This window comes from Cimex lectularius, unplaced genomic scaffold (genome assembly GCF_000648675.2).
Source record: "Cimex lectularius strain Harlan isolate CLEC.00 unplaced genomic scaffold, Clec_2.1 scaffold210, whole genome shotgun sequence".
Lineage (NCBI taxonomy): Eukaryota > Metazoa > Arthropoda > Insecta > Hemiptera > Cimicidae > Cimex > Cimex lectularius.
This window is the reverse complement of record NW_019392884.1, coordinates 639184-659874: the sequence shown is the minus strand read 5'-3', so window position 1 is coordinate 659874 and position 20691 is coordinate 639184. Positions and strand designations below refer to the sequence as shown.

The 20691-nt window shown below is 35.5% G+C and overlaps 1 protein-coding gene across 1 annotated transcript in view; it reads left to right on the top strand.

The window, feature by feature from the left end:
- Positions 1-561: 561 nt before the first annotated feature.
- The window catches only part of LOC106674173 (protein pinocchio), a 203987-nt gene continuing 183857 nt past the window's right edge, over positions 562-20691 (top strand). Inside the window, exon 1 of the mRNA XM_014406742.2 lies at positions 562-699. The gene's annotated coding sequence lies outside the window, so the exon portion shown is untranslated. The remainder of the gene's footprint in view (positions 700-20691) is intronic.

Below are 20691 nucleotides of genomic sequence, written 5' to 3'. Positions count from 1 at the left end.
TTCTGATGTCTATTATTTAAATAGCTATGGAACCACATCACCTTATCAGAAAAATTAATTGATTTCATTATGGCCATTAGTATTTCGTGATTAACGCTATTAAATGCATGACTGAAGTCCACAAGGGTCATCACCGTCACCTGGTTTTCATCGATACTTTTTCTTATTTCATCCGTCAGCATGATCATAGCAGTTTCAGTGCTATGTGCATTTCGGTAGCCATATTGATATGGTTTAAGAATGTTTCGCGTTTCTATATATGAATATATTTGATTGAATACAATTTTATCAAAAAATTTTCCCAGTACACATATTATATTGATGGGTCTATATGAGGAACAATCTACTACTGGTGATTTTCAAAATATAACTTTTAGAGGGTCTGTGTGTGAGGCGAGAGTAGTCTCGGAAATAGGTACAGGTACAGGACTGCAGGTCGCAGGACATGGTGACAGGATCAGGACGGCTATTGTCGAAGAAGGGGGTCGTGAAACGCGAAGGCGCAGCCGCTATGCGCAGATTGTTGTGAAACGTTAAGGAACGAGTGGGAAATGGAAAAGGAAGCCAGTCCGGCTTCGGCATTCCGATCGTTCATATCTTCCAGCTACACTCCTCGTGCCGTACAAACATCAACAATATTTGACATCATCAATATCCAACGGGACTCATAAGTCATCACCACCTCACACCATACGCCAGGTAAGTCCGGGGACGTCCAGGCCCACGACACTCTCGGTACAAATTTAATACGCCAGTTGGTATCTTTCTTTATTTATTGCTGTTTGAAAAATATATGATGACTGTTGATAATTAAAATTTGATGATGAGACACATCCACAGCATACATGATCCTTTGTTTATAAGGTCATTCGCTTTTATATTAGAGTGGTCAGGTTTTAGCAGGCATCCCCTTCTCCCGTTATCCAAGGCATCTTTTTATCCCTCAGACCAATTAACTTGTTTGTCTTTATCCAAAGAGCTTTTTACGTGTCCAATGAAACTGCCCAACATCCTCAAATATAAAAACTGATCCCAACAACCCTCGTCGTCGATTAAAAAGACGATGGCCGAGTGATCTTTACAGCGAGTGACACTAACATCGATTAGACAACATTTACTCATAGTTCCAATGATTTTCTACCCTCTTTATATGTTTTAGTTGTTAATTGGTACCCAACTGAGGGTTGTCGTAATACACTGTAACTAAATTTAAAAAAAAAGTCAAAAAAATTCCCTTTGTTTTAGTTAGTCTAGTACCCTTTTATTTCACCTGGCCAGGAGCATAAAAGTTCAATCCTTTAAAATGTTGTCTCAACATAATGACGCTTTCAAGCCAAGACAAGTCATCCCTCGTTATCACCCCTGATGACAATTTTGTAAAATCTATTCGTAATTTATATTCCAGCTGGAAGCTTTTTATCTCGGGGTCAGAGATATTCTCTCGTTAAACATTACAGCCTACCACAGTTTGAAACGAAGTGACTAATTAACTTTTTTTTGTTCGTTTTCAACGCTTATTTTATGTAAGAATAAATAGCAAATAAATAGCAAAACCAGATGAGGAGGTTTTTTTCTTAGGCGCCAGGACCTCTTCAGGTTTTTTTGGTTGTCGAACCCCAAACCGTGAACGTCGTTGGGTCAGTACCCCTAGTCATATCAAAACACGGAATTCATGCTTTATCAAAATTAACATTATGCTTATTAAAGGGGAAAAAATCAAAAAACATCTAACCACGTGAATAGTTTGTATATGTAAACCGTGTTCGGATCATGATTGTCGCCATATTTTTGTTATTGAACTCATATTAATTACATAATTAATTATATTTGTAAATGATCATTCAATCAATTTTTTGCTGAACCCAAAACTGTTCAGTCGTTGGGTCAATATCCTTAATCATTTAAAAACAAACGGAATTCATGGTATATAAAAATTAATTTTATGCTTATTACAAAAAAAAAAAATTAAAAATAAAACATCATCTATCCATGTCAACAGGTTGTTTATGTAAATCATATCCGGGTTATGATTATCGCCATTTTTTTTTAAATTGAAATATCAATTACATAATTATATTTGTAAATGATCAATTCAGATTTTTTAAAAGATAAATTAAATATTAAAACCGAGTCGCTGGATCGATAATCCCAACATTTTTAAAACGAACTGAATTCACGGTGAAAAAAAATAATTTTATGCTTATTAAAGAAAAAAAATCATAAACTAAATCACCATCGTATAATATGGCCATGTGAATATTTTTAATATATAAACCATGTCGGGATGATGATTATCGTCATATTTTTTGTATTGAACTCAAATATCAATTATATAATACTAAAGTTTATAAATTAAGAGTCCTGATTTTGTTAAAAAGATAAATATAATATTTACAGAGATGAAAAGTTTTTTTTTCTTGGCCGCTAGGACCTCATTTTTTTTCTGAACCCAAAACTGTAGTCGTTGGGTCAATATCCCTAATAATTTCATGTAAATCAAACAAACGGAATTCATGGTTTATAAAAATTAATTTTATGCTTATTTTTTTCAATTAATTAATATTTATGAAGGGTATTGGTTGAGATAAAAAAGTCAGTGTCACGGGCGGGATTCGAACCCACGATCTTCGGCTGGATACGCCGCTGCTCTACCACTTGTGCTATCGTGACTTCGATTCTCTCGGACGCTAACTTCCCATGTCAACCTCACCTCTCGAATTTTCCCTCATTTTTGCCCTTTTTTCTTTTTTTATCTCAACCAAACCTTTCATAAATATTAATTAATTGAAAAAAATAAGCATAAAATTAATTTTTATAAACCATGAATTCCGTTTGTTTTGAAATGATTAGGGATATTGACACGACTACAGTTTTGGGTTCAGCAAAAAAAAAAAAAAAAAAAATGAAGAGGTCATAGCGGCCAAGAAAAAAACCTCTGTGCGTATCATGATCGTTGCCATTTTTTTTACTGAATTCAAATATCAATAATATTTAATAATTATATTTATAAATGATCAATGCTGATTTTTTGAAGGATAAATTAAATATTTACCGAGGTAAAAAATTTTCCTCAGCCGCCAGGATCTCTTCGGGTGTTTTGTTGTTGTAAGCCATGTGCGTATCATGATTGTCACCATTTTTTTTACTGAATTCAAATATCAATAATATTTAATAATTATATTTATAAATGATCAATGCTAATTTTTTGAAGGATAAATTAAATATTTACCGATGTAAAAAAATTCCCCTCGGCCGCCAGGACCTCTTCACGTTTTTTGTCGATGAACCCAAAACCAAACAGTCGTTGGATCGATAATCCCAGTATTTTTCAAACAAATTGAATTCACGGTTAATAATAATGTTATGCATATTAAAGAAAGAAAAAAAATCATAAATCAAATCACGATCATATAACATTGACCATGTGCATATGTAAACCATGCCCGTATCATGATGGTCGTCATTTTTTTACTAATTTCAAATATCAATCTATAATTAATTATATTTGTAAATGATCAATGTAGATTTTTTCAAAGATAAGTTAAATATTTACGGAGTTTTAAAAAAATTTACCAGCCGCCAGGACCTCTTCTTCTTTTTTTTATTTTTTGCTGAACCCAAAACTGTATAGTCGTCGGGTCAATACCCCTAATCATTTCCAAACAAAGGGAATTCGTGGTTTTAAAAAATTAATTTTATGCTTATTAAAGAACAAAATTATAAATAAAAAAGTCATCTTACCATGTGAATAGTTTGTATATGTAAATCATGTCCGGATCATGATTATTGCCATATTTATTTTATTAAACTCAAATATCAATTATATAATTGATTATATTTCTAAATTAACAATGCTGATTTTTTAAAAAGATAAATATAATATTTACAAAAATGAAAAGGTTTTTTTTTTCTTAGCCGCCAGGACCTCTTCATTTTTTTGTTGCTGAACCCAAAACTGTATAGACGTTAGGTCATAATCATTAAAAAAATTCATGGTTTATAAAAATTAATTTTATGCCTGTTAAAGAAAAAATCAAAATCATCAACAAACCATGAGAATATTTTTGAATATGTAAACCATGTCCTGATCATGATTATCGCCAAATTTTTATTGAACTCAAATATCAATTTTATAATTAATTATATTTGTGAATGGTCAATTCTGACTGTCTTAAAAGATAAATATAATATTTACAGAGATAAAAAAGTTTTTTCCTTAGTCGCCAGTTTCTCTCGAGCTTTTGCGTTGTTGAATCCACTGTCATTGGTTGATGCTCTAATACATATTTTTAAAACTAACGAGGTTTACAATAGAATAGAAAATAATTTTATGAATCAGATGAAAAGGTTATTTTTGAACCTCGCAAGCCAGTACCTCTTCAGTGTTTTAGTAATTGGGGCTCCTAATCTTTACAAAACAAAAGGAATTTAGTTTACAAAAATTAATTTTAAACATTTAAAAAAAAAAATCAAATCACCATGATCCATTGACCATGTGAATATGTACATGTAAACCGTGTCAGGGTCATGATTATTACCTTAGTTTTTATTGAACTCGCATGTCATTTATGTATTTAATTATATTTTCTAATGATCAATTCTCATTTTATTAAAGAGAAATAAAATAGTTGCGGATGTGAAAGGTTTTTGTCTTTGTTTTGCTTTTTGCTTGCGAACCGCCAAAGGTGGGGAATCGAAAAAAAAATTTGCCCTCCAAAATCAAAATTTCCACCCGTATTTTGCGTTCCAGACTTTCTTCTGTACAAATTTGGTTCCGCGTCGCCCTGTCTGCGGTCAATTTCTTGTAACCGGAAAAACTCAGAAACCATTTGACCAAATTTTATGGCATTGTCAGAGATTTGCGGGCTGTTTTCTAGGATGGTTCCATATGAATTTCATCCCAATCGTATCAACGGTATCACCTAAGCATGTGCAAACGTAAAATCTCGTCCACAGCTATATCACTGTAACCATCACACGGATTTTGATGAAAATTTGCAGTGATTAAGAGAGTTGGTTTCTAGATTTTCTTCGATTCTTCTTTTGAATAGTGTTAGGTCATTGTCGTTACTACAATTACTTTCCCTGGATTTTCTTTGTATCAGGTTATGGCACCATTGAACGTTTGCTTCACATTCCAAGATGATATGGGTGGCTTTTTCTTCCTCCTCATTGCAAAATCGGGGGTCATCATCAAATAGCCTATATGGTGTTGATGTTTTCTCAGATGCAAGTGATCCTATCACTCCTGTGAAATTGGCCCTCTCTAACTAATATAATAATAAATGCTTTATTAATACAAAATGTTTACAAAACAAAAATATATACCTTAACATAAAATAACGGCATGAATAAAAACCGTCTGCCGGAGGTTGAAGCCACAATGATCAAAAATTATAAATAAAAATAAAATAATAATAATACAATAATACTAATTTAAAAAGGAAAAGGACTATTGATCATGATTGATTTCCCTAAGTAGATCATGACGATACGACCAAGCCTGTCGTGCGAATCTGATCATTTGCAAACTATTCCAGTCATTAAGGAATTCAATTATCTGGGTATTGCTGAGCCTGCTGTGACCTGTATGGGGATACATAGGCCCCGAACCTAAACTTGGGTTAACAAAAACAAATATAGAATCCTCCATTGCAGTATGGATCCAAACAAAACAAAAGGAGAAGTAGATAAACTCTAGAGGGGCTATTCACAGTAAATTTATGATGAAACACCCCCTCACCAAGACTGGCAAAATCATTGCCGCAGTTGGAGAGGACTAGACTCAGAGGAGTCATAGGACTATTAACCGGTCACTGGCATCTGAGAAAACATCATATAAAACGATGACCCCATTTGCAGACTATGTAATGAGGAGGAGGAAACAGCCTCCCATATCTTCTTCGAATGCGAAGCAACGGCTCAATGGAGATTTAACCTAACATGTGGAAAAAACGTAGGGAATCAAATTGCAGCAGAGACAGTCAATGATCTGATACTTGTAAGGAGAAGAATTGAGACTATTGACTAAACCGAGGAACTAGGAAGGTACAATAAGCCAAAAGGCTGCTGGGCTAGTATCCTTTTTACCATACCATACCATGTATGGGGATATCTAAATTCCTAGAGGATGGGACATACACCCAAGAAATGGATCACATCCTTCCTTTCTCTGAGGTTACAAAGAGCACAGAGGGATAACTCTTCTTCGGAGTGTAGTTAAGAAAAAGCAACTCGCCTCTTAATTGAAAAACCAGCTCAGCTCCGTGGGCGAAAGTTCTGTTTTTCTTGAATTAAGGGACAGCAGGGTAGAGGGGTACTGTAGATCTTTATATATATAAGAAAACGGTTGGGCTGTCGAGCCGACCGCACACACTCTTCCCGGTAACACTCCTCCATCCTTTGACATATGACCATCAACTGGGCACACCATTTGTCTCGATCCTGGAAGTTAGAATCAAAAGGGCATGAGTACTTTTCCGCCAAATTAACCCAGTGCTTGAACCAGAATGTTTTTTTCTTGATGACCTCAAAGGCTAGAGAAAGAGAAAGGCGGTGAGCAGGCAGATTCAGTCTTGATCTGACATGGAGACCGAAGGTGAAAACATGAACCAGAGAGGTTAAGTCTCAATAGAAACCATGTAATTTGGTGTTATGAGGGGGAGCCCAAACAACTTCTTGATAAAGAAAATATTTCCACCAACTCCTGAAACCCCCAACACTGGGCACTATAGACCGGACTTTACCGTTAATACTGAAGGCCTTCCAAAAACGATTTATCCAAATTGAGCCGATGATGTCCTCTCCGTAAAATGACGAGTTACGGACAGACGAGGGGTCAGGGTAATACCCAGATATTTATAATGGTTAACGACTTTAGGGTTGCCTTTATATTTCCATGTCTCATTAGCAGCAAGACGACCTCCTGCCTTCTCTAACTGTAGCAGTGAGTTTCCCAGTCTTGGTGAGAGTTGTTTTAGTATAACCTTACTGCGTCTATAGCCCCTAGAGTATGTCGACTTCTCCTTTTATCTGTTTTAGGATCAATTCTGTAATGGAAGATTCTGCGCTTGTTTATGTTTGGGTTAATAGGTTCAGGGCCTATATAAGGTTTTGCAGGCGTACGCCAGTTTGTCTGCTTTTACGTTACCCAAAATTCCATCGTTTCCTGGTACCCGTATCATCAGGTTTTTCGTCTGGTTTTAGAGATTTTGGATGCATTCACTGTGTAATTTTTCACATGCCATTGCTTTAACAGCTGCTTGGCTATCCGATATTATGAAGATCACTGAGTGAGTGTGTGAAAACGCCTGGATCCGGTTTAACGTTTGGTGTACCATATTGTATCTGATGTCCACCTCCTTTATAGAATGCTGTAAACTGTGTTTTTTCACCTATTTCTAAGAACGGGTATCTGATTTTATTGAATATTTTTCTGTGCCTGCATCGTTTAGTTCAAGTCCAGTTTGATTGATCTTAGAGCTTAAATGGACTTTTCCAACTTCGTCTTGTATAAATGTATCCAATGGAGGTGGGTTTTGCAGAGTTTCTAGTGCAATTGAGGGGATTGTTTTCTTTGTCCTTATGATACATGGGTTTGTATGCTACCTAATCTTTGAGTTTGTTTTTGTTGAGCTTTTGTCCGCTAGACTAGTGATTCATAGTTTATTTTTGGTCTTATTACTGCTATAAAAATCTCAAAGCCAATGGGCCGTGAAATATACATGACCAATAATGCGCTCCCTTATACTGAAAAAAATTGGTCAGACTGGACTCTTTGGAAGACAGAAGAATATTGACTTCGGCCTTGTTCTTTTGGAAGAACTCACCAATAGGAAAGATTCTTTGGAGATCTTGTCTATTCTCTGTCTTGTCCGATGAGCCCCAACATAGGACGAATTATGGGCCGGTATCTTGTCTTTCTCGGCAATTTAATAAATTTATGTCGCGGACACTTTCTTTGACTCCTTTCCGGTTAAGCAGAGTTTCTAGTGCAATTGAGAATAAAGAGGGTAGTTTAAATTTTCCATATTTAAAATTGCTTGAAAGAGATACTCTAATAGGTCTTACAAACATGTTTTTTTTTCATTAATTTTTTTTTTAAACGAGGGTTCGCAATAGCAGAGGTTATATCAACCCTCGGCGTGCCGGTGTTTTTGAACAAAAGCCCATTTGTAAGTATGTCGGGTTCGAATGCAGGGCCGCTGGATTCGAACCCGGGACCTTTACCTTACAGTGATGAGCCTAAACGCCTAAACCGTTGCGGCCACCGACGCCCCTCCCTACAAATATGTTAATGCCAAGAAAGAATTAAGAACAATTAATACAAAACAAATAACAATGATATTCAGAAATATTTATCGATTGAGGTTAAAAAAATAATAATAAAAATAAAATAAAAAACCTTAAAAGGAACCATTAGAATTTATGATTAATAAAAAATAATCTTATGCGTAATTAAGATAAATAAGGCACAAATCGCGTTCATATAATATTCATCATGCGAAATATTTTTTTTTAGATTGAACTCAGATATAATTTTTATCTTGTGAATTGGTTAATTAAAGTAGGACTGTTTTCAACCGGTTAAATAATTGGGCAGAAGTATTATTGCAGGATCGAACTGCATTAGTATATTATTTTTTTTAAAAACTAATTACGGAAAATCTCTTTAATTAAATATCGTTAGTTTGGACATTTTGTTGAACGTGTGATTTGTAACAGGTTATCTTCGGTACTTGCGGGATCAGTTGGATTTGAACAAGAAAAGACAAGCCTCGGAAACCTGACTCACTTTGGAATTGATTGTTCTATCAAAGCCGTGTCGATTTTCACGTCAAAAATGGATTTTGGAATATCACAAAAGATAATACTTTGAGATGTTTCTGAAATCCTCGTTTAATTATTAACATGTTCTTACCGAAGAAATTTTGAAATGGATTTAAACGGTTTTAACAGGTTAACACGCATGTGCAAAGTTTAAATTTATAAATTCACTATTTTTCGTGGTCCGCTTGACCAATTCATATCATCCAATTAATTAAGGTTTTTAGTTAAGATAAAAAAAGTCAGTGTCACGAGCGGGATTCGAACCCACGAACTTCGGCTTGATACGCCGCTACCCTACTTAAAACTGAAAAAGGCGGGGTTGAGATGGGAGTGCCCAAGTGGATCGAAGTCACGAAAGCTCAAGTGGTAGGGTAGCGGCGTATCAAGCCGAAGGTCGTGGGTTCGAATCCCGCTCGTGAAACTGACTTTTTTATCTCAACTAAAAACCTTAATTATTTAAATTTATAATTATATCTTTATTTTTATTTACGGAAAATATTTCTATTTACACAGTATGTATACATTGCAAACCTCATAATAGATGCATTTACAAATTTAACAAATAAATTATAAATAGTATAATCAAACCTGGATATATACGTGATTTCCTTCGGTAGTTTAGTATTGACAATAATTCTTTTTTATAACAGTTTTGTGACTGGTAAAATATATCTAGTTGGTCGTTCGCACAGTTTAGTATTTTATCATCCCTTTCCAGGGAAGCATTTTTCATAAAATTGTTTTTATTGTGTGCCATATAACTCTGTCTATTTCTATAGGCAGGTACATGAAATTTTTTAATGATAATAATAATAATAATAATTTTTTAATGCACGGTGAGGCCATGGCCCGTGGAGAATTTGGAAAAAACGTAATAAAATAATATTAACAAGGTTGCGAATAGGTCACACCCGTCTCACGCACGGTCACCGGAAAAACGGGTAGAAGTCAAAAACGCTGCCCACTCTGTGGAAACCCGGTAACGGTGAGACACCTATTAGAGGAATGTAATAAGTTAAGGGAGTACCAGAACGGTGTGACCTACCATCTAATCTGGAAATAGTTCTTAAGCATAACAGTGACTTCAAATATAATCTTATTAGGTACTTAACATTGATAAATGCGTATGTATACATATAACCAGCCACACGTGGTATATCTCCATTTTGCAGTGTGAATGTATTTATTAGCGTGGGTGATGAGGTATGTCTGGGTGTGGCTGTGACTGAATATCGAGTAGCTCACAGGCCCGCCAAATTAATTTAGATAATTATATATTTGTTATTTGATGTGAGGGACAGGTCCCCGTTATCAAGGTTCTAGTAATACTACCGAGATGCTGCAACCTCTCCAATATGAATGTATTTATTAGCGTGAATGTTTTGTGGATGTCGAGGAATATCGAGTACTCCACAAGCCCTTCAAAAGGAAATTAGTCTAATGGATGAATGAAATTCTGTACATACTGTATGAAAGTATTTATTAGCACGAATGGAAGGAAGTCGGCAGGATAGTCATAATCCTTTTTATTTAGTTGTAGGGGCAGGTGTTCAGTCATGCACCTGTACTCTGACCCTGCCAATTGTAGATTAGGTAATCATTTTCTTAGCGTGAGTGGGTATTGTTAGTGAGTCTGTAAATATTGAAGTATTTTTAACAAACCACGAGTGGGATGGTAGGAACGAGCAACAAGACACTTCTCTGTTTGGTCGGTCGTAAACAAAATTAAAATTAGAGATATAGTGAATGAGATAGAGATAGTTGAAGTGAAACAAAGTTGAATGGTTTGGCCATGTGGTCACAGAAACATAAAAATTTGTTTTGCACTTTTTCTAATGTTTATGCATGATTACTATAGTAGGGTGACCAAACAGGTGGGTTGTTCTCTAATGACCCGAGCATTGACGGTTTTTAATGACATTAATGTTATTTATATTTCAATTAATTAAGGTTTTTAGTTGAGATAAAAAAGTCAGTGTCACGAGCGGGATTCGAGCCCACGACCTTCGGCTTGATACGCCGCTGCTCTACCACTTGTGCTATCGTGACTTCGATCCGCTCGAACACTAACTTCCTATCTCAACCCCACCTTTTGAATTTTCCCTCCTTTTTGCCATTTTTCAAATGTAGTGTAATTTATTTGATTCTCGGCGACAAATGAAATGGCCACGGAGAGCTTTAGTGAAGTATACTTCTTTTTAACTTATTAAATTCACTAGTTTTCGTGGTCCGCTTGACCAATTAATATCTTTCAATTAGTTAAGATTTTAGTTGAGATAAAAACGCCAGTGTCACGAGCGGGATTCGAACCCACGACCCTCGGCTAGATACGCATTGGAATGATAGTAAGTTACTTAATGTGGATTTATGTTTGGTGAAGCCATGTTGTTCATCGGATATGATATTGAAATGTCGCTTGAGTTTGTCATTTATTATTTTTTCAAAGATTTTCGATATATGTGAACATTTACTTATTGGCCGATAGTTGATTACATTATTTTTCTCACCACTTTTGAAATTTGGTGTAACAGCTTGTTTTCCATTTTGTTGGAAATGTGCCTGTTGCTAGTGATAGCTTAAATATTAGACACAACGGTTTAACAAGTGAGAATCTGCATTCATAGAGCAATACCAAAGGAAAACCATCTGGACCTTTGCTCGTGTTATTTAAGTTTAAGGATGAAAATATTCTTTTAGAGTTCTTGCATATTCGCCAGAGTAGTCTGTATCATATTAATTATTGTTTTACGTAATTTTATTAATTTATAAGGGTAGGAGGTACTGAACCGACGACCCGGGTGTTTATGTGCCTGGATGTCACGCTGAGCACTGACATAAAAAATAAGTATTTATTCTATCACATTGTTCATTTAGGTCAAAAAGGGTTAATAACTTTTACTTTTCAAACTCACCTCGATAGTCTGCGGGGTAGGGTTAAGCGACCACTTCCTTTCACGCTAATAAATTACATTCATTCTAGTTAATTAACATACAGACAGCAGAGACACAACACCAACACAATATTGTTGAAAATTCCTTATTAAGCTTGATCGATAATTAACATGTTATTTATCTTTAATATCCTCAATCGTCTTTCCTTATCTAACAATAATTATTTATTTGAACGTTAGTTAGGAAAAGAAATTTAACATTTGACAGGGATTTTTGTTTATCTGGAAAGGAATTTTCGTTTGGATTTAAAAGAACACTTAATAAGAAAATCAACTAAAAACTTTAATCTTCCCTTAAGGAAGAGTATTTAGAGTAAGGAATATTTTGTGTTTTGTGAACAACATACAAGTTTTCTCTCTATTTTGTTTTTTAAATGTTTATGTTTTATAGCACTGATTCTTTATGTTGAATATGTAAGCGGGATCAAATTATGAATTTATTTATTATTCGTATTGAGTCAAGTCGAAAAAACAAAATATTAAATCTGTCGTCAGCAGTTTTATCGAAATGGGCCGTCGTTCTGTTTGCCCCGGTTCTTCCGTCGAAGGTGTTCTGTGCCGAAATCCATCTGACGAAAGTCTAACGGTCGATTTTGAACAAACAGCTTTAAAAAGTCGATAATTTCTCGATTTAATAGGCCAACGGATTAAAAAAAAAAAAAATCAACCATCTGTGTAACTCCATGATAGAATAGAAATAACCACCTTTTGCAACTAAACAAACTAGATCCAGAAGTATCTGGAATGTTAGACAGCTATAATTAATTGTCTTCCTTGTAAAAAAAAATTAAAAATTAAGTACGAAATAAGCATTTATTTTATGAAGTTGTGTACTTAAAAAAAAGCAATCTAGGCCTATCCTAAAAGTTGTAACCATTTTGTAGTTTTCCGTTGTGATCGAATCCGACCTACGTACGTATAACTGAGTGGAAAGTTCCTTACACGCTTAAACAAAGGGTTTATTATTTATTTATTTATAGAGCTAGCCTATGGTTTCCGATTTTGCTGATTTAGTCCTGATCCTTGAGTAAACATGGTCGATTCGTCAAACCATTTAATCTTCTATAAAAAAAAGCAATTTAGCCTTGGTTTTTGCCGGTGTAAATCGTACGAAGCATATTATAAATTAACAAAATGTTGAAGATTTATTAGAAAAATGTGTAGAATTTTTAAGTTTTATTGCTCTGCAAAACTTGACAGTTAAATGAACATTGATTTAGATCCATTATATTTACTAGTCCATTGACTAAATCACTTCTTTTAATTTAAGGTTTTGGTTGAAATGAAAAAGTTAGTGACAGAGCGGGATTCGAACCCACGGCCTTTGGCTCAATACGCCGCTGCTCCAACCACTTGAAAATATTTCAAAAAGAGGGAAAATTCGAAAGGTACGAGTGGATCGAAGTCACGATAGCTCAAGTGGTAAGAGCAGCGGCGTATTGAGCCGTAGGTCGTAGGTTCGGAATCCCGCTCGTGACACTGACTTTTTCATTTCAACCAAAACCTTATATAAAAAGATTAATTAATTGAAAAAACTATATTTATAATAGATTGTTTTATAAAAAGAAAAGGTTTATTGTCATGCTGAACCGGCATTGGGTCACTTATTGAGTCCGTCTTCATCGCGAGTTTTTTGAACTGCTTAGTTTTCGGTTTACATCATCAGGGATGATCTGTCATTCAGGTAGTTAGCCTGGCTGTTTGATGCTATGGGTCTGCGAGTAGGTGAAGCCATTCTCAATCGGTAGAGTGTAAAATTTTTTCCGAATATATAAACTCTTACAGAATCACGTTGCTGTTTTAAATAAAAAAAAAAATATAATACAATTTAACCGAGGGAAAATGTAATTAGTAAAACTCTATAAATCAAATAATTATACTATTGCTGAGAGTATTGCGTGCATGAAATTAATTGGTTAGATTAATTGGTTCACGACTGTATCAATAGTGTTAAAAATAAATAAATTTCATCATAAATTTAATTTGAATTTACTGGTTATCACCTCTATGACCTCAACAAACTGTTTCACAATGAATTAAGTCATTAAATTTTAACGAGGATATAAAAAATATAAGAAATGTTCAGGGAAATTGTGTAATCGTGTTTAATGTGTTAAATTCGAAATGCTTTGCGACAAAAACAGACTCGAAAATAATACGTTGGATCTGCTAAACGTTGTGCCATTATATTATTTCATTAAGTGTATTAATAATCGATTTTGGTTTACTTACCACCTGTATTTTTTATAATAAAAGTAACCACAACTTACGACTTTTGAAAAGAGACTAGATTTCGTAGAAATCTCACAGACATATTGAAAAGCGATTGACCAATCAAACGAGGACAGGCGGAATTTCCGGTTCATAATAGTATGCTTACCTGTTTTGGATCGAATTCCTCATCGCGGTTATTGCTGCCGTGACAGGTTCTCTGACGACCATCTCGTTTGCTCTTGTTGGAGAGATACCGTGAACTGGAGTGTATCGGCAAAATGTCGGTTGTTGGCTGGCTACCCGGACTCCAAGTCATAGTTGCATTCCTGCATGAAAACAGTAACATTATGCCGGAGCACTTTGGTTTCAGGCCACGAGGACCACTGCCCAATTAGCCAGGATAGTAGATGGCATAACTCTAACGTTTAACTCACTGTCATGGTTCTGATAGATGTCCGAAAGGACGCATAATGACATAATCAGCAGGATGATGGAATATAGCTTCCCTCCATACATAATAAAAATAGTCTACTGCTATCTCTTATCCAGACGATTGCGTGTTTCCTTTGGATCATCCCTTTCCTAACCGAGAGACATTGTTGCTGGTGTTCCTCAAGGCTCTATCCTTGGACCCATTCTGTTCATTCTATATTTTAACAAAATTTCTCGCCTCAAGAATGTAAAAATGACTCTCTACGCTGACGATATCGTTCTATACTCGTCTTCTTGGAGGATAGACACAATTTCGTACGGATTGGACAACGCAATGCGCTGCATTGGAAGTTTTTGCAACCGTCGAAAAAGTAAAATTAATCATAAAAAACGGAGGCAATAGTTTTCATGTTGTTTGCTTTATAAAATGATTCAATTTGAAGGTACGACTGTGTCGTGGTCTAGGTCGGTCAAATATCTTGGGGTGATATTGGACCTGAGGTTTCCGCATACTCGGTCATCCTAGAAAGGACTCTGAGGAACTTTAACGTCCGCACCTAGCCTATTCGGCCTTATCGGACGTTTTGATTCTCAAGATGAGAGCTGACACATCTCCGCATACGACAGGATGGTGTTACTACCGCAACATTTGTATAGAGGCAGCTCAGCCCCGAAGGCCCAAGACAACCTCGCTCCCCGCTTATCCATTCCAAGTGGCCGGGTCTGCATTGGGCGTGATATTGGACCGTAAACTCACTTACCTCTCTATGTCAGTGACAAAGTAAACAAAGGGCAAAGCGGCTATCCGAGTACTTTTCCCTCTGCTCTGTCGCCAGTTTGGCCTGTCGCCTGCCAATAAGCTTCTTCGGTACAAGTAGTGGTCAGGCCCAATGCTCTGTTCGCTGCCCCTCCTGGGGCTGACACGACTAATGTTGCCAGGCTGCAGGTCCTGCAGAACAAGTTTCTGAGGCTTGCGACCGACTCGTGACATGACATACACGCATATCGGACGCATATGCTAAAAATGCATTAAAAAACGTTAAGAAAGTGGCATTGTAGGTGGGCCGATCGGCAGAGAAGCTCTCACTTATCAAAAACCCTGTCTATAGGTGGCACTCGGAGGGGCTGACTGAGGCACTGAAGAGGGGTCATCTTCATCCGATTAATAGGCCGTGTGAGGCTGACACATATTCTCACTTTTGGGCCGAAACCCGCTTATATGTCCATCATATAGAAAACGGTTGATTGCTGTTGAAGGGATTATTTCCTTGGCTCTATATAGTGAGCGTGTAGGAACGGTATAAGAATCGAGCTTCAACACGGCACCAGGTATCTGGGTCCTTGTTACGATTTTTGGAGGAAACAGGGTTGTTCCATTGTATATAATTCTAATTTGATAGGAGTTGATAGTGAATGTATTTATTAGCGTGATAACGTCGATGGCGGAATATTGAGAACTCCATCGACTCTCAATTAGTTTAGTGATATAATAAGTAAGGAATATCAAGTTCTCCACTACCTTAACTGAGCGAATGGTATGTAAATAAGAAGAATGTACTTAAGAATGAATGAGAGAGCGAATGGGTTTGAGTTTTAGGAATGATTAAGTAGTGGGTTGAAATGACCTAGCTGTTCACAGCCCAGAGCCAAACCTAGGAGGCTGGCCGGATAAGACCGAGGTCCGACCTCACACTGTCAACACCCGAGGTGGGCAATTCTCTAATCCTGCCGGTAATCTATTGTAAATTACAAAAACTGCCAAGTATTAAAAAGGATTGACCAGGGGGAGACCATTTAGATTAGGTTAATTAATAATAAGAAAAATATTTCCATATTTTCCATGGGCCTCCCTATTTAGATACTGTATATCTATACAAAATCTAGTTTAAAAATGGTATTTTTAAATTTAATTTTAAAATAGCATTACAATCGCTTAACTCTCCTGAACAATGTTTGTTTTTTAGCGCAATCTTTCTTATTTGATTATGAAAATGTAAATTTATTGTTTTGTACTCTTTGTATTCTCTTTCAATAAGGTTTACATAAAATAACCTATTTGGGTTTGGTAACTTTTTATAAAAACTTTTCGGCCTCCTACAATTCGCTTGTATAGTTTTGTACTTCAGCAGGACGGTTATCAATCTTAAGAAATTTCAAATTTTTTCACAAATATGTCAAGACTGTGGACATATGACTGTCCCGTATTGATTTAGATTTTTTTTAAAGCCAAATTGCTCTCACCTGATCACACCTTGACTATAGTTAAAATATACGTTATTTTTCTCGTATTATTTAATCACCATCAGAGCTTGTGAATTTTCGATACGGCTAGGATATGTCTCAAGGATCTATATTAGGTACTATTCTTGTTATGTTTTTTGGTTGTGTATGTTTTATGCAGTTGACTTCCATATCTATTTTCACTGCAAGCTGCATGACCTTAATTATTCAACCAAATCAATGGGGATAAAGGAATATGCAAGAGGGTTGATACTAACGACCTTATTTTTCGTCTTTAAGAACGAAGAAGGAAAAATAAATCAAATCACAATTCAGTCAATACAAATAAAATTCATGGCAAAACAATAGATTACTGTTCAGAGGTTAAACATTTAGGGATTTTCCTTAATGATAAATTTGATTGGTCAACTCACATCCTAAAATCTCATGTAAACTCAATTTTACATAAACTAAAAATTAGTAAAATATCTACCCTAGGCTCAAACTACCTCCGTAAAAGACATGTTTCAGTTGTGATTTTTCGCTCCTTTGTGTTTTATGTCCTATTCGTTAAAGTATGAGGTAAACTTGGCTTTCCATGAACTCATATGTTCGTTATAGTTATGATTTAACGAGAAGAAAGCATAATCTTCTATAAAAATTTGTACTGGCTTCAAATTGTACCCAGGAGTCAATACCTATTTTGCTTGTTTCATATTTAATGTTATTAAAACCAAACCCTTTCCTATCTTTATACAAATTTAAAACCGTTTGAAATATACTCAAGGAACAAAATAAAAAAATGGATCCTGGTATTTATCTGTTTATTTTCCATCATACCTAGGTAAAAAGATTAATAGTTGACGTAAAACGTAAACACAACATTAATAACTCTTTGTTTACCTTTGTAGAGTATAAATAATCCTTTTACAGTTGGTTTAAAAATAAAGTAAATCAAATCAATTTCATCCTTTCCAGGTTGTCTAATGGTATTTCTGTATTGTTTACTTCCATAAAACAATAAATTTTAGTAAAAATAATCGTTTGTTAAATGTACAGTACAAGATCTTGTAACTTGAGCTTTCTTTATTTCTTTTTTTCATTTAGGTTTTTCTTTACAGATTTATTAATATAGTTTCATTTTTAAGGTGTTTAAAAATTATAATTTTTTTACGAGGGTTCGCAACAGCAGAGGTTATATGAACCCTCGGGGTGAAGATGTTTTTGAAAAAAGCCCATTTGTATGTCGGGTTCGAATGCAGGGCCGCTGGATTCGAACCCGGGGCGTTTACCTTACAGTGATGACCGTGTCAACGCCTAAACTATTGCTGCCACCGACGCCCCCCTAAAAATTATTTTGTTTTTTATAAATTAAATATTCTGTTCATTGTCCTTTTGTCTTTTATCACTTTCTAATAATTTACCTAGACTTTAAATCAGATTTGTTTGTTGTAAACGTCTGCAGCAGTTTTTTAGTTTTCTAGGGATGACATGTAATTTGTTCTTAGGTGAACTTTTTTTTCCCGGACAGGGCAACCGATAGCTTGGCCATTTCAGCCCCGAAGCACTAGCAAAATACCGCTACACACTCGATACACAATCACACCAATAAATACATTCACACCAACGCACTCATACTGTTTGGTAGATGGAGTACTCGATATTCCTCCATCTACCTGTTCACTACAATAAACTAATCTAATTTGGGGTCGATGGGATACTTTAAAAGTTTTCCACCGTAGATCCGAGTCACGCACGCAACATGAGGGGCAGTGGGCATACTACATTACCCTCTGCCCCTCCCCATTCACACTAATAAATACATTCACACCAACATACATTGATCACACTCATTCTGTTTGGTAGATGGAGTACTCGATATTCCTCCATCTACCGGTTCCCTATAATAAACTAATCTAAATTGGGGCCGATGGGGTATTTTTATGAAATTTCCGCCATCAGCCCAAGTCATCCACACGACCTGAGAGGCGATGGAGAAGCAACTTCGCCATCAGCCCCTCCATGTGAACGTTGTTCCCAGAACATAATAACAGAAATAAACAAATAAAAAAATTAAATAAAACTAATATTTTATCCTTGACGTACTATTTTGGCAGATCAAAAAATCACAAATTTTAATATACGTTTTTGTAATAAAAGGACTTTATTTAATTTGGTAACTTGCTAATGATTCATTATTTTTAGCAGTTTTTAGAATTTTTATGTCCGTGTGAAATTCGTGTAGCCTTTTAAAATGTATCGTTGTTTGTTGGTATTTCGTTAAACATAAATCGATCAAATAGTTGTTTAAATGGAAAAAAGTGAACATTTTAAATAACTATTCTTTCTATGTAAGGTCTTGGTTGAGATAAGAAAATCAGTGTCACGAGCGGGATTCGAACCCACGACCTTCGGCTAGATACGCCGCTACTCTACCACTTGAGCTATCGTGTCTTCGATCCTCTCGGACACCAACTCTTAATCTCAACCTACAACAGTTCGAATTTTCCCTCTTTTTTGAGTTGCAATGGCAAAAAAGAGGGAAAATTCGAACGGTTGTAGGTTGAAATGAAGAGTTGGTGTCCGAGAGGATCGAAGTCACGATAGCTCATCTGGTAGAGCAGCGGCGTATTTAGCGGAAGGTCGTGGGTTCGAATCCCGCTCGTGACACACGCTTTTTTAATTGCAACCAAGACCTTACGTAAAAAGATAATTAATAGAAAGAAGTAATTTGGTCAACAGACTAGACTACTAAAAGTAAAATGCATTTTAAATAACGATATATAGGTAGGATCCTTGTTTGTTATGTAAATCACAATACTTTAAATTTGTCAAAGGAAAAAGAAAACAGAAAATATTTATATACCGAATATAGAAAAATAGTGAAAAATAGCAGAATTTAGACTGTTATGATTTCAGATTAAAACATCCCTTTGTAATAAATAAATACAATATATATCAAAGTATTATTTTTTGACTTATAAACGCCGTACTATAACCCATAGTAAATATTCTGTAGACTTTTGTTTTAATATTTTTTCTTTGATTAAAATGTCAGCGTTGATACTAACACAATATTGGCTATTTCGGTAGCAGGGACTGTTTGCTCGAGATAAGGCAAATTTATGTGCTAAAATGTAGCCTTTTTTAGAATCAAATGGGAAAACGTCCATACGTGTAAGGAAATGCAATATTTAATATTTCCACATACTAATTAAAAAAACTCGCTGATAAAGTTGTCAAAAATACTCGACCTCATTGAAAGGTCTTGAAAGTGTTTGATTATTTGGACAAAGAGTTGACATTGTGAGCTTGTCTAGGACGTTCGCTTTATCTCGTTTTCATTATTAACCCGAATAAAGTGGCAGTTTTAGTGATATGTCGTCAATAAAAAGTGTACAATCGAGTAGCCCTTGAGGTAGTTCATCGAAATTCAATCGCTAAGAAATTGGTCGCAAATCGTAAGTGATTCACGACTATTCGCCGCTTATCTCCAAGGTAATCCCAAAGCCGGTAGACTAGTGAAGATTGCGGGAAAGGTAATCCTGACCTACACGAACGTATGTCTCGTCAGTTCCGTGTCGTAAGAGCGTAACGGAGTAATTTGACTGCCGAACCGTTATTTTCCAAACATCTAAACTAAAGGTAAACTTTAACTAAATGCCACTGCTTATGCTGAGTATAGAAGACGGGTATGGAAAACGCCAACGTAGCGAATCGAGGCCCGCCTTGAAGCGCAAAAAAATTAATGTAACTCAGTTCGTTCATTGTCGATGCTAATGAGTCTGTTCAGTGACATTCCGAAGCATAAAGAAATCCACTCGTTAACCCTCCCCTAAAATAAAGCGATGATAAAACAAATCTTTACCTTGCAAAATGAGCAAAGATGTCCTTCAGATTAGAATGCATGGAGTAGAGATTGAAACAAAATAATATTCAAAGATTTCACATGCGAAAACCAAAAACCAACGAATTAACGGTTAGGAAGTTCATCAAAGAAATATTGGTTAACTCAGTAGAAATAATATTAAACAAAATCTACCAA